The sequence below is a fragment of the Struthio camelus genome, chromosome 2 (assembly GCF_040807025.1).
Source record: "Struthio camelus isolate bStrCam1 chromosome 2, bStrCam1.hap1, whole genome shotgun sequence".
NCBI classification, from domain to species: Eukaryota; Metazoa; Chordata; class Aves; order Struthioniformes; family Struthionidae; genus Struthio; species Struthio camelus.
Window position 1 is genome coordinate 127301715 of NC_090943.1, and position 12380 is coordinate 127314094.

A 12380-nucleotide genomic window follows, 5' to 3' on the forward strand; every position below is an offset into this window, starting at 1 on the left:
AAATATGAATGTTGTCAGACAACCCTGCATTTTTTATTATTAAAATCGTGAGTGAATTTAGTGCTCATGAAAGTGAGGGACTAAGCTTCTCCACACATCCTTTTCAATATGTCTCAATTCTGACCTGCAGCACCCTTGCTATTCTAGTTATGGGCCTTGAGCAGAGATTGCTCACTGTGTCAAAATGTGGTGGTTTTGTGAAATGGAGAGCTGAAGACTTAGATGTGGCCATTGAACATATTCTTATTTGTGACTCAACCATAATTCAAGCCCAGGCCCTAAAAGATGACAGGCTGGTACCAATGATGTATATGGCACTCACAAATTGCATATGTATCCCACTACAGCCCCTGCTAGTTAAGATGAAAATTGCTCAGTTACTTATTTTTTACTGTTGCTTATGAAAAGTGGTAACTGCCACTGTCATAGAAGGTTACTTCTCTCCATGGGTGTTTTAGGGTTATATTCATTGGAGCAAGTGTCCAGAAAGAACTTTCCAAACAGCCCCATCTCTGGGTGCTATGGAAACATCTTTTTGTAATATGTCATATTCAGAATGCAAGTTATAAGAGCACTTTATTATCCAAGTGGTCTCAGTTTCTCCTAGTAAACGAGGAAGTATCGTTGAAGAAGAATGAGGAGAAAGAGGTACAGGTGGATGCATAATGTGAATGTGGCAGGCTCCAGAATCCACAAACACAATTGTTACTCTAGTTAAAAATTGCTGGTGCTTTTTGACAAGTCTGAGTGTTGAGAGTTCAGCCTGCAGTATAACCTTTGGGAAAATGGACTGGGAAGCTGTAATTAAGCAAGGATCAGCAGCTTGTTCATGTGAACCTCAAATCTAGGTCCCCTATAAGGGAAAGCATTAAGCAGATGTGTGGGTGAAATTGCAGGGAGTAACCATGTGATTTTCCCTGAAGGAGTCATGACTGAGGGATCACTGCTGCTACTTTAACCCTAGAAGAGCAAACTCTAAGACCCTGAGGTGCAGACTCTCCAGCTAATACATTACATGTCTCAATGCAGAGCCTAATCCACTTAGGCAAGCACAGAGTGAAAATACCGTTGGCTTTACAGTGAGAGCCGAAGGCTACAACAAATCTAAATGCCATAGCTCCATCAAAATAAACACTCAAAGCCGTCTTGACATCTAGGGTATGGAGTTGAGAATGACATTGAGAATGAGATTTTAGGAAGAGTTTAATCTCACTCTTCATGCAGATATAACTGCACTTAAAAAGGGTTCTAGTGCCTTTATCATGTTTTCATATTCTTCGGAAGGTCAAGAAACTTTTCTTCGGCCCCTTGTTTTCTGAGGATAAGGCGCAAACTGTAGGACTTTTCCTCCCTTCCTCCTCCCCCCCCTCCCCAAAAGCACATAGGCTAATTACAATGTCCTCAAAATTGGCAGAAGAGAAAGCCTTCTACCCAGAATACCTCTGATAACTCTACTGTTAGGGAAATAGTTATATGTTCCTCCGTATTACTCAGAGAAGTACCTACAGAAAGATACTTCAGAGTCATCTTCAGTAACGTCAATAATAAGGGCAAAAGCCTAGGACTGAATGAATGGTAGAGCATTTTAGTGTATATTTGTGTGCATGTGTGTGCACGTGTGCGGGTGTGCATGCAACTTGCTTCATTTTATGCCTAGCTTGTACTGTGACTAAAGCTACAGTATTTATTTCAAACTTACAACTCTCCCCTGGTTTTAAATATGCTTTTGTTTTTAAACATGCACAAATGAAAATCCTGACATCAACTGTAAAGGAATATGGCATCCTGTTAATCTTTGCACACTTTGGGAAAAGAATGTTAAGTGTTTAAATGAAAGAAACTAATTGTCCTTGCAAGTCTCCCATTGCTTCGCTGGAGTCCACTGTTTGCAGGAGGTACTGCTCTTAGCACCTGATTTATTATTAGTTTCAGTGGAGTTACACTGCTTTGCAATTCTGATAGCTACATTAGAAAATTGTGATGTGGCATTAAAATTTTAACGGGCAACGCTCTGTTTGCATTTTGTCCCACTTAGCATCAGATTGCGAGAGACTAGTAAGAAAGGAATATTAAGCATTCATAAAACACTTTCACAAAAGCTAAAATTCCAAGGACTAAAGAACAGACTAGAAGAATGATAAAAATATTAAATTAAAAAAAAAAATCAAAACCTGGTCATCTTTTTTATTTATTATTATTTTTATTATACTGAAATATTCAACGTTTACCAAATTAAGGTTGCATGTTTTTGCTCAGCGGTTGTTAAGTCTGACCTCTGTCAGCACACAACACTAAAACTGTCCTAGATCTTGTGAGATTTTTGTGAGTGTAAATATAATCAAATTCTTAGAAACCATAAATTGTGTTTCTACATCACTATTGAACATTCTTGTACTTTCACTACATTGTTTTCCAGTCTATCAAAACGTCTGGGGACAGCTTGCCTTCTTTATTTGATTATTTTGGCTTTCAGAACATTTTTTATTTTATGTAGCATAACAATATATGTTTTCTCTATACTGTTTCTCTGTGGGTAGATTTAATACCCACATAATTTTTAAAATGCTTCCTTACAAAGTGACCATAAATGGATCTTTTACTCTGCAGAATCCTTGATAAAAATATCTCTTGCTAGCACCAATAGAGACAGAGGGGGTGCAATGGGTAGACCTTGAAATTTGCTTTTGCAAGTGCAAATCCTGAGGCAAAATAAACAATATTATGTCGGATTAAAAATACACATATATGTCCACAGAAGTGATAAGGAAAAATTTAATGTGTGTAGAAAGCTGTGCTTCAGCAAACAAGGTATATGTTGGTATGTTTGCTTATTTTTTAAGTTTTCCAGTACCAAAGAGCATGTTTAAATGATTGCATTTGACAAAGGAAAGACAAGGAAAAATGGTGCAGCATCTTTAATTTATCAGTTTACATGAGATGCAGGCAATAGCCTGTGGGTACCAGATTGTGATTTTTCTACTCAAGTACATTCTCATGTTTTACTGATGAGCTATATGCCAGACCCTTGTGTTCTGTATAGTAAGAGTTTCATGGAACATCTGCTTCAATTGCTCTATCTCTTGTTTTGTTTTGTCACTAAACTCACTTATGCTACAGAAGCACTGACTAGAAAAGAAGCTACTTTAATTCAATAGCATATCAAGAAGGCAGATTCTCTAATGCTTGTAATACAGCTATTTATGTCTAATGCTTTCCACTGCACCAAAAGCAGTACAACAACTGACACAATATTCTGTCATACTTCATAGCATACATAGTTTTCTGACCTACTGATAAGTTTTTTTAACCAGAAAAGCTACATATGCATATATGCATGTGTATGTGTGTAGCTGTGCACAGAATGCCATCTAGGGAGGTATATGTGCATACATGTATCTGTGACTGTATGTATAGGCACACTAATGAAAATACACATATGTAACTACCTGAAGAATAACGTTTCCCCCATTTACAAAGCCATGTATCAAATGACTATGAGAAAAGCCAACAGATAAGGTAAGCCAATAAGGTGAGACTAGTGTTAACCGTTGTTACAAACTATGCCTTAGCATTTACGTAGTAAGTGACATTAGATGTCTTGGGTATACCTAAATTGGAAGGATAAAATGATTTCCAAGGACAGGTAACAATATTTGGAAAATTTAAACAACATATAACACACTTTGTCAATTTACTAGATTTTTTTTTCTGCTCCCATTTGATAGTCTTGGCTATTCAGTGTCTTTGTGAAAGAAGTAGAAGGATTGCAGTTTCAGTTTAAACTGCTGTGTAATGGTCAAAGTCAGCTGAAAATAAATGTTGAAGAACTGAATGAAAATGCAACGATAAATAGTTTTTTAAGCCCAAAACTCTGTGCTTACAGGACATGATATTTGGACTGCTTTCAAACAGTTGCACAGGAAATAAATCCAGGAAGGAAATAAAAAGGGAGAAGCTTTATTAAAAAAAAGGACAAATTGGATATACATTTTTCCCATAAGCCTTTCTTACATTCTTTCATTTTTTTTTGCTCTAAACAAATGTTGAAGGTTATGGTGTTGTGACTAATCCTTTTTAAGACCTAAATCTGTTTTCTTCTTCTTAATTTTAATTTCACCTGTGCTGACATGCACCCTGAAAAATGCTATTGGGAACAAAGAAACCATGAGCAGAGGCTGAAACCATCTTTAGTTTCAATGTTGTCATTACTGAAAAGATGTGGGGTTTTATTTATTTATTTTTTTTTTTAGAAATATGGTTTATCATCGTATGTGAATTGCCATTGACAAGGCTGGTAATTAGCCCTGTATTATTTTCAGCGTAGTTCACATCCACACATCACAGGACAGAAAATGGGAGCCTTAGACAAACAGAATCCTTGTAGAAGATCATTAGGAATCCCACTGTGACATGCCATGTGCAACCTCGTTGATTCAAATTAGTCATCTGCATTGTTCTATATTTTAGACTGCAGGAGGTATCAACTTATTTTACAAAACCACAATTGTTATACATTTATGGTCAGAGTAACAAGTAATGTTCTGCACTCTCAGAAGACACCAAAGACATTTTAATATGTACTCATTATACAGCTCTGCCTGCAATGCTATTTAGAGTTTCATCAGTGTCTAGGTAACAAAGCTCTATTTTCTCAGCTTTTTATAACCGAGCTGTAAACATGAACTCTCAGGTAAACACAGCATTGTACGGAAAGTATTACCTAGGACTCAGGGTTTTGGTTGTCTTTTCTTTTTTGCTTGTTTTTTTAACTAAAAAGAGATCTTTGATGGTATGTACCTTTAACATAAATGTATGATATTCCTGATTTTTATATGTGTAAATGCAATAAAGACTCAAACACTATTAAATGCTTTGTGGTTTAGCTGACAAATTATAGGAGCAAAAAAGCTATTTGTCACAACACCAATTTACTGTGAGGTCACATATATACCTTTAAAATAGACTTTACAGCATAGTAAAAACATGTGCCTTTATGGTGGCTATTTGATCCTATTCATGTCTTTATGCAAAATCCTTGCTGGTTTTGGTGGTGGGAATATTTATATTTTTAACAAATATACCTCCTCCAATTAATAAGTCTCAATAATTTACATTCTTTATTCCTCACTGATATTTACTCATGCAAATCCATCTATTTCAGTAGGCAATTTACTCCAGCAGAGCATTTAGTCCCATACAGTATCTTGTCATGAAACTCCATAACCTCAGCAAGTACTTGGGTCTCTGCTATATATGCTGCACATGCAAATAATCCAAAACAAGGCCTGTCCTTGGCAGGGGCAGGAGACTTTTGCAAGATCCTAGACTGAGAAGGGTATAATGATTATTATTTTTGAGGAAGTAGTCAGAATTTTTTATGTTCTTAAAATACTGGGGTTTTATTTAATGGAGTACAAATCCACATGCATTGAAGAATTATTCGTATTCATTCTCATTCCTCTGTGCACAGAATTAGGAATGTGATATATTTATTTCCAGAGTACATAACACAGCATCAGAGAAAGAATTCAAGGGTAGTGAACAGCTCAGGGGACCAGTAATAGAATATGAAGCTTGGGTTGTTGGTTCAAATCTAATCCAGGTTGGAAGTAAGAGCAATTATTGCCATCTAATGTCTTTTCAGAGATCTGTATGAAATGAGTTTGTGTTCTCAGCACAGTTTCTAACAGACAGGTGCCTAGATCACAGCTGACACAATTGCCGGCAGACTCAGTGTAGAGACCAAAGTCCGAATGGGTCTGTAGATTGAAGAGCTCTTTGAGTTTTGACGGCAAAACTCAAGCACTTTTGCAAGATCATGCAGGAGAATGTGTCTGCCTTTGCATCTTTTGAACCTGTTCTATGGATGAAAAGGATTTCAGCGTTCAGGCTCTTCCCTAGGAATCCTCTCAAGACAGACAACCTTTTCAGTTAAATATTGAAGATGAAATCACACTCATAAGGCACACATTGAAAATTAGCACCCAGAAGCACAAGAAAACAGTTGTAAAAGGAGCGGTCACCATAGTCTCAATTCATGTCCTGGAGCTTATGTGCTTAAATTTATTCAAGTGCTTTGCAGCAGAGTAACTCCTTTAATGGCTGCAAATCTGTCTTTCACACCACACCATGATGTGCGTATAGACCATGGCAAGTTTCTCAGATCACTGGTGGTGGCGTTGGGGGTGTCAGTTGTTCCTTCACCTCACAAGACTGCTAGGAGGAATCCTTATCAGCGAGACGTACTGCTCGCATAGCTCGCCAGTGTGATTAGTCATACCGCCGGTGTGACAAAACTCTCTCCTTTGTGACCCCATTTGGGTGTGTTAGATGAGCAAGCATGTATAGAACAAGTCAGTGGGGTCCGCTTGCTAGACAGCTCTTCTTTGGTGTTGTTTATCCCAAAGGATCTCCAGAATGCCCGTACAACTCTGCTGCTGCAGTGAGCTGTGAAATAATGTGTAGATTGGATAGCCACACCCTTGGTCTAACCTTCCCCAATTTAAATTCGTGTGCAAAATCCTGTGGATAAACACTACCTTTTAAGCAGGAAGAAATGCCACAAAGACATGTAGAAGACTGTCCATTTTAATGTGTGGTGATCCTCTAGTTAGGAAAAAGAGAGTTCTGAAAAATCATGTTATTTATGGACCTTCCCAAGGGTAACCATGCTATAAAGGGACTGGGAATTTATATAACAAACACAAATCAATGTGCTTAAGGCAACTAACTGGCAATTATGTACAGTTTTGATTATGGGAATTTACCTTTCCACAAAGGAAATATAATTACAAGGAAGGTAACATTTTTTTAATGTCAACCTTGTACTTTTTGACCTGGGTTTCAATTTAGCAGAGATCCAGGAAATTCTGATCAATGTAGATACATACATAAATGTTTGTATAGCAAGTATCTGTCAGGCAACAGCACATCTACTGAGGATTATCTGGATCTGGATTCCACATGATACTAATTACTAGGTACCAAAGCCAGCAGAGAAGAAAGAAATCCAATGAGAAAAGCTACTATATTTTTCCTACTACAAGTGATAGATAGTATTTGCCCTATGATTAATTTACGGTATTTATGGATCACTCTAAGAGTGGCATATGTGAGTTTAATATATTCATGGAAGATATTATATTCGTGGGGAGAAAGACAGAAAACATTTGAGTTCAATTCTTACATATTGTTATTGTGAAAATTGAATCTCAAGGTGCTTGGAAAGTAAAAGGAGAACAAAAGAAAGAAGGAAAGGAAAGAACCCAAAAGCAATAATAGAAAAGAGAAGGAGAGTGATATTGTTAATAAATGAAGGATTAGGAGGCTCACACAAAAGGAAACTTTAATATATGATAGAGAAGAAAGAAATAGAAGGACTTTTAAATTTAATAGACAGTTCATAAATTAGAAAATCTGTCATATAGTATTAAAAATCACACTTAGCATTTCACTGAGTAATAAATTATTAATTTATGTTATGATATATGATTCACTGTAGTGCTAATAATTTATATTTTGTGTAGAATTCTAAGTCTAGATATCCAGCTTTAGTAAGCCTCAGAGTTCTGTCTGGCTTTTCTGCCTCTAGGTTTCACATAGTGATCAGATATTTCTGAAAGAACTATGAAACCTATGTGAGAGAATTATGGCAAACGGGCAGGAGAGTTCCTTGTTTAACGCAGCATTTGTGGTCACAACTGTATTACTGGGTTCACAAAGTATTACGGAGGAGTTATTGGTAGGGCTAGGAGAACCCTGTAAGTTCTCAGCACTTACATACTCTAAAGCATTTTATCTTTAAATTTCTAAAGCTCTGAGCAGGGTTTCAGCCACAGGACTTTGTCCAGAATAATAAGACTCTTAGCTAAATTCCCCAAAACACTTTGAAAAGGTAGACAGTAATGTTTTATTTAAAAAAAGGGGGGGGCGGGGAGGAAAGGCCTGAAAGTGCCTGTCTGTGCTGCAATATCGTCTTAATCTTTTTCACTTCCTAAGTCACCGTTCCTGTTTCTCCTGAGGTCTTCACCAGAAACCTGTCTTTGTCTTTCCCTCTAAATTCCTTTTTCATTTTCTGCCGTACTTACACCTTTCTGTATTTCAAGTGTGTCTATCGTACAGATTTGTCTGGGAGTGATCAGCTAGTCTGAATGAGTGCTGCTTCCTTCAGTTTAAATTGCTGCACCATGTACCATATACCTTTCCCTGTCTAGCAGCACCTGTGCAAACACTTACTGCTACAGTCCCCTCTTATTCCACATCCCGTCTTGTGGCTCATTGGTATCCTATGACCCAGGGATCAGTAACCATCACCTTAAAGCTAAAAGCTCTGCCAAACTCCTATCTCCTGCATGATTACTCACTCATGTTCATCTGTGTCAGGGAGTACAGCGCTTTAATTTGGTATAATGTAAGCTTCTGTTTCTACAAACGAAATTGCGTTTACAGCCAGAGACTAGCAAAAAAATTCACACTGAAATAGTCTATGGAGGCATTTGAAATTCTTCTTGTAATCATGAGCAACATGGTACATTAGTGGGCAGTGTGTTTGAAGGACAAAGAATAGACCATTCTAGAAAGAAAATAGGCAATTCAATGGAAATATTTTTTGACTCAGTATAATGTCATTGGAGATAGAGACTGATTAGAGGTACATAGTGAGGATTCTCAGTCATAGCAGGACACGGGAACCCTGTTACCCCCCGACGGCCCAGCGTTAGGATAGCAACAGAGACAGATCCACAGCTGCTCACCAGGAATCCAGCCAAGAGAGAAACCCTCGAGCTGTCAATAAATCCAGATGTTGCTGCTGCTATTGGAAAGAGATACACCAGAGGTTGTCATCTGGGTGCTGCAACTGCCAAACTTGACTGCCTTTGGCCACAGCTGTTGACTTTGTTGCTGCAAGACTGTTGAGTAGGAAGAAGAGTAAAAACAGTGCCAGCACAGTGGGAGGCAGCTACCAAGTTAATGCTCAAGTGGTATCCTGGCAGTTCTCAATTTGCTTTGTAATTGTTTTGCTCGGTGGGAAAATAGATGCACCAATAAAAGTTTAATTTATAACTGTGTAACTTTAACCGTGTGCACACAGTATGGTAGTTGTGCTTTTGTAGATTTATGATGAGTGACAACTGGATGTCTGTGTTATGGAGTACTCAACACATGGAAAGACAAATACTATCCTAATAAAGTTCTTTTGTCTCTTTTAAGTGGTTAATCAAACTCCATAACCACAGCTCACACTTCTTCCGGATAATGTTATAAGAAGGAATAAGGGAATGCCTAGAACAAGGAATGACATGTTGACTGGGCAAAGCACGTGGCAAGTGTTTTTTTACTGCTTTTTTTTTTTTTTTTTGAATGTATATAAGAATAAGGAATTATTTGAAAGCCAAAATGTAAGGAATTATTTGAAAGCCAAAATGGTGGCAACATTTTGAAATGTTGCCACATCTTTTTGGTATGATGTAAAACACAGGACGCAAGATTGTAATAGTTCCCCTTGCTCAGTGAGGCCGTTGCCCTGTTACACTAATCAATCTGGTGGTTTACTTTCATTCAGAGGCGATTTATATGCATATCTGCCAGCACCAACACTTTCCTTTATATTAAACAATACATTTCTCTCCTTGACATTTATCCTCTTGATCTGTTTGTAGAAAAAACTCATATCTCATCCCTCTTGTTCTTTGTATCTTTCTCCCGTTTCTCCTGTCCTCTGCTAGGTTTCATTCTAATTCATTCTAATAAGCCCTGGTCCTCAAAGCCCGATCTATTGTACAGACTTTTGCCAGTACAGGTATTTCTGTTAAGTCTGTGGAAAAAAAAAACCCTGCATCCCCAGTAAACATAGCTTATAAAATAGGATCTCTACTTCCCTAATCGCTCCAGCTCCTGCTGTGTGTAGTTGTAACAATTTAAATTAATCTTTTCTTAACATGGGTTATTAGAACCATGCACAGTATTCCACATGAGCAGGCACAATTACTTAAACAATAGTTTGAATGTCTCCCTATTTTGACCAGAAATACATCCTAGCATGTTAAGCTAGGATGTTACTTCTACCCGCTGTCACAGACAGATTACTGGGCTATATATGGCTTTTCCTGAACTCTTAGGTCTCTTTCTTCGTGGCTGCATCACACAATGGCTTAGGGTCACAATCTGATAAACTAATTTTATAAAACTTTGCCTAGATAGGGCACAAAGGTGCAAACCTCAAGAAAAATGCTAAAAAACTTCTACTTTTCTAAGACCTTTGTCTGTTTTGTTTCTCCTCACAATTCTACAGCAGTCACATGGCAGTATCTTCCCCCGAAGTCTCTCTTAAGAGACACATACCCGAAGCACGGCCAATAGGAAAATCATTATTTACCTCCCTGGCTAGCCTACCACTGGCAGTTCCTTAGGTTGGGGCATATTTCATGGCCAGCCATTCTGGTCTTGAAATATCTCCCAGGTGCCATCAGAAGATGTAAAGCAGGTCAATGCGAAGAATACTGACCTTTAATAATACAGTACAATTATCCAAGAGTGGCTTTGATTTTTCCAGGACCAGATATGGAACAATTACATGAAGTGTTCATGTTCCATATAGTTAAAAAAACAAACGAACAAACAAAAAAACTAAAGAGCCTGTGCTTTTGCTAAATGTATTTTTATTCATGACTAATATACTGAGTAGATCACATTGCTTATGATTTTAGTTGCAAAATGACACCAAAAAGAACAATAACAACAGCTTAAAGAACAAATTGATCAAATCTGCTTTAGTTCACCATGAGCAGTCAATTTTATTTTCATGTGGATGTAAAGTTTGCATTTTTGTACAGAGTTCTTTTATATATATTTGCAGATACAGAGCTCTTCTATGCAGATGTAGAGCATTGCTTTTATATACTCCAAATGAAAATTACTATAGGGAGAAAATTTCAGTTGAAATCAACTGTAACTTCAGGAACATGTTTAAAAGCTCTTAGTGAAAAAGCAGTGTATTGGAAGTTGAGGATTGTTAGCACAAGTGAAGGAAAAGAGATTCCAAGTGACTGCAAGAAACTTTGAAATACGCATTTTTATGTGGTACTCCCTTCATGTTGAATGTACATAACTCAGGCTAGATTTCCTCATCCATTTTTGGGCTATAATCACCTTTCTTGAAGGACTGACTGATGGACTGACTTCTCTGCTGTTTATTATGTAAGTGTAAAGGAAGGGGATAGAACAATAATTTAACAAAAAAGGTGTAACTATTTGGGATAGACTTAAGAAAAGCAACACCAGGACCCTGAAGCTGAATAGGTCAAGTCATGAGGGGCGATAACATCATGAGCAAGAATTTTGATTGGGCAGAGATGAATTCTTCTGCAGAATCTGCAGAAGAAAGGCAAGGATGGGCATGGCCTAAACACTTGCGTCTATTGAGAAAGATACTTAAAATATAGCCCCTGAATTCGAAGAGAGAAGAAAAAAGTAAAATAGTAAAATTATATGAGGAGAAAAGTAATATTGCCCAAATAGACAAAGAGGCTTTTAAAAAGGCTCACAAGGTTAAGTTTGGCCATGCTGAATTTTAACTTGTGACTGGAAATTCATGGGAGGAGGAAGAAAAGGAGGAAAAAAAGCAAGGGAAAACCTTACTTGAGCTAAGTGGTTGTTAGGCTGTGTATTGAAATATAATGTGAACATATCTAAAATATATGCTTTAAAATGTGCTTACTGGCCTCTAGCAAAATGATATAACATCCAGTTAGCAGAAAAATAAATCAAAATTTTGCTTTGTTTAAAATAGACGTTTTTTTCTTTGTGATACAGTTGTCGTATACCTGCAGTATAGAGAGAACTGTGCAGAATAGCTACAGATCAGTTGTAAATTTCTGCAGAATTTCTCCCTTTTAGTCTAGAAGTGAAACAGGAAAGATATGTGACTGAGATTTCTTACTTTCAGAAATCCTGACGACTACATGTTGGAATTTTGAGTATCCTCAGTGCTGTTTCGGTTGTGAACTTGAATGCTTTGAAATATTAGAGTGGAGTGTATCTTTTTGTGCTTACGTTGGAAATCTGAAACCCTCATTATTTCTGCATTTGTTAAAATACAGCTCTCTGTTCAACATACAGACAAAGCAAAAGGCTTTGATAAAACCTGATCTACATTCAGAGATCTGCTATGATCTCAGCTTTTCTAAAATGGCACATTGCAAAAAGCACAGTACTAGTAGAAAGTACTAAAATAGGCTACTTTTAACAGTTTCTCTTTGCTTTTCCTTGCCAACCGTGTTTTCATTTACATACCTGAATTGTGTCATTATTGTTGCCTTTGCTCTGTCTCTTTCTGGCACTTGAGTGGCTTATCACCTTTTCTTTTTTTTAATAAACAGTGT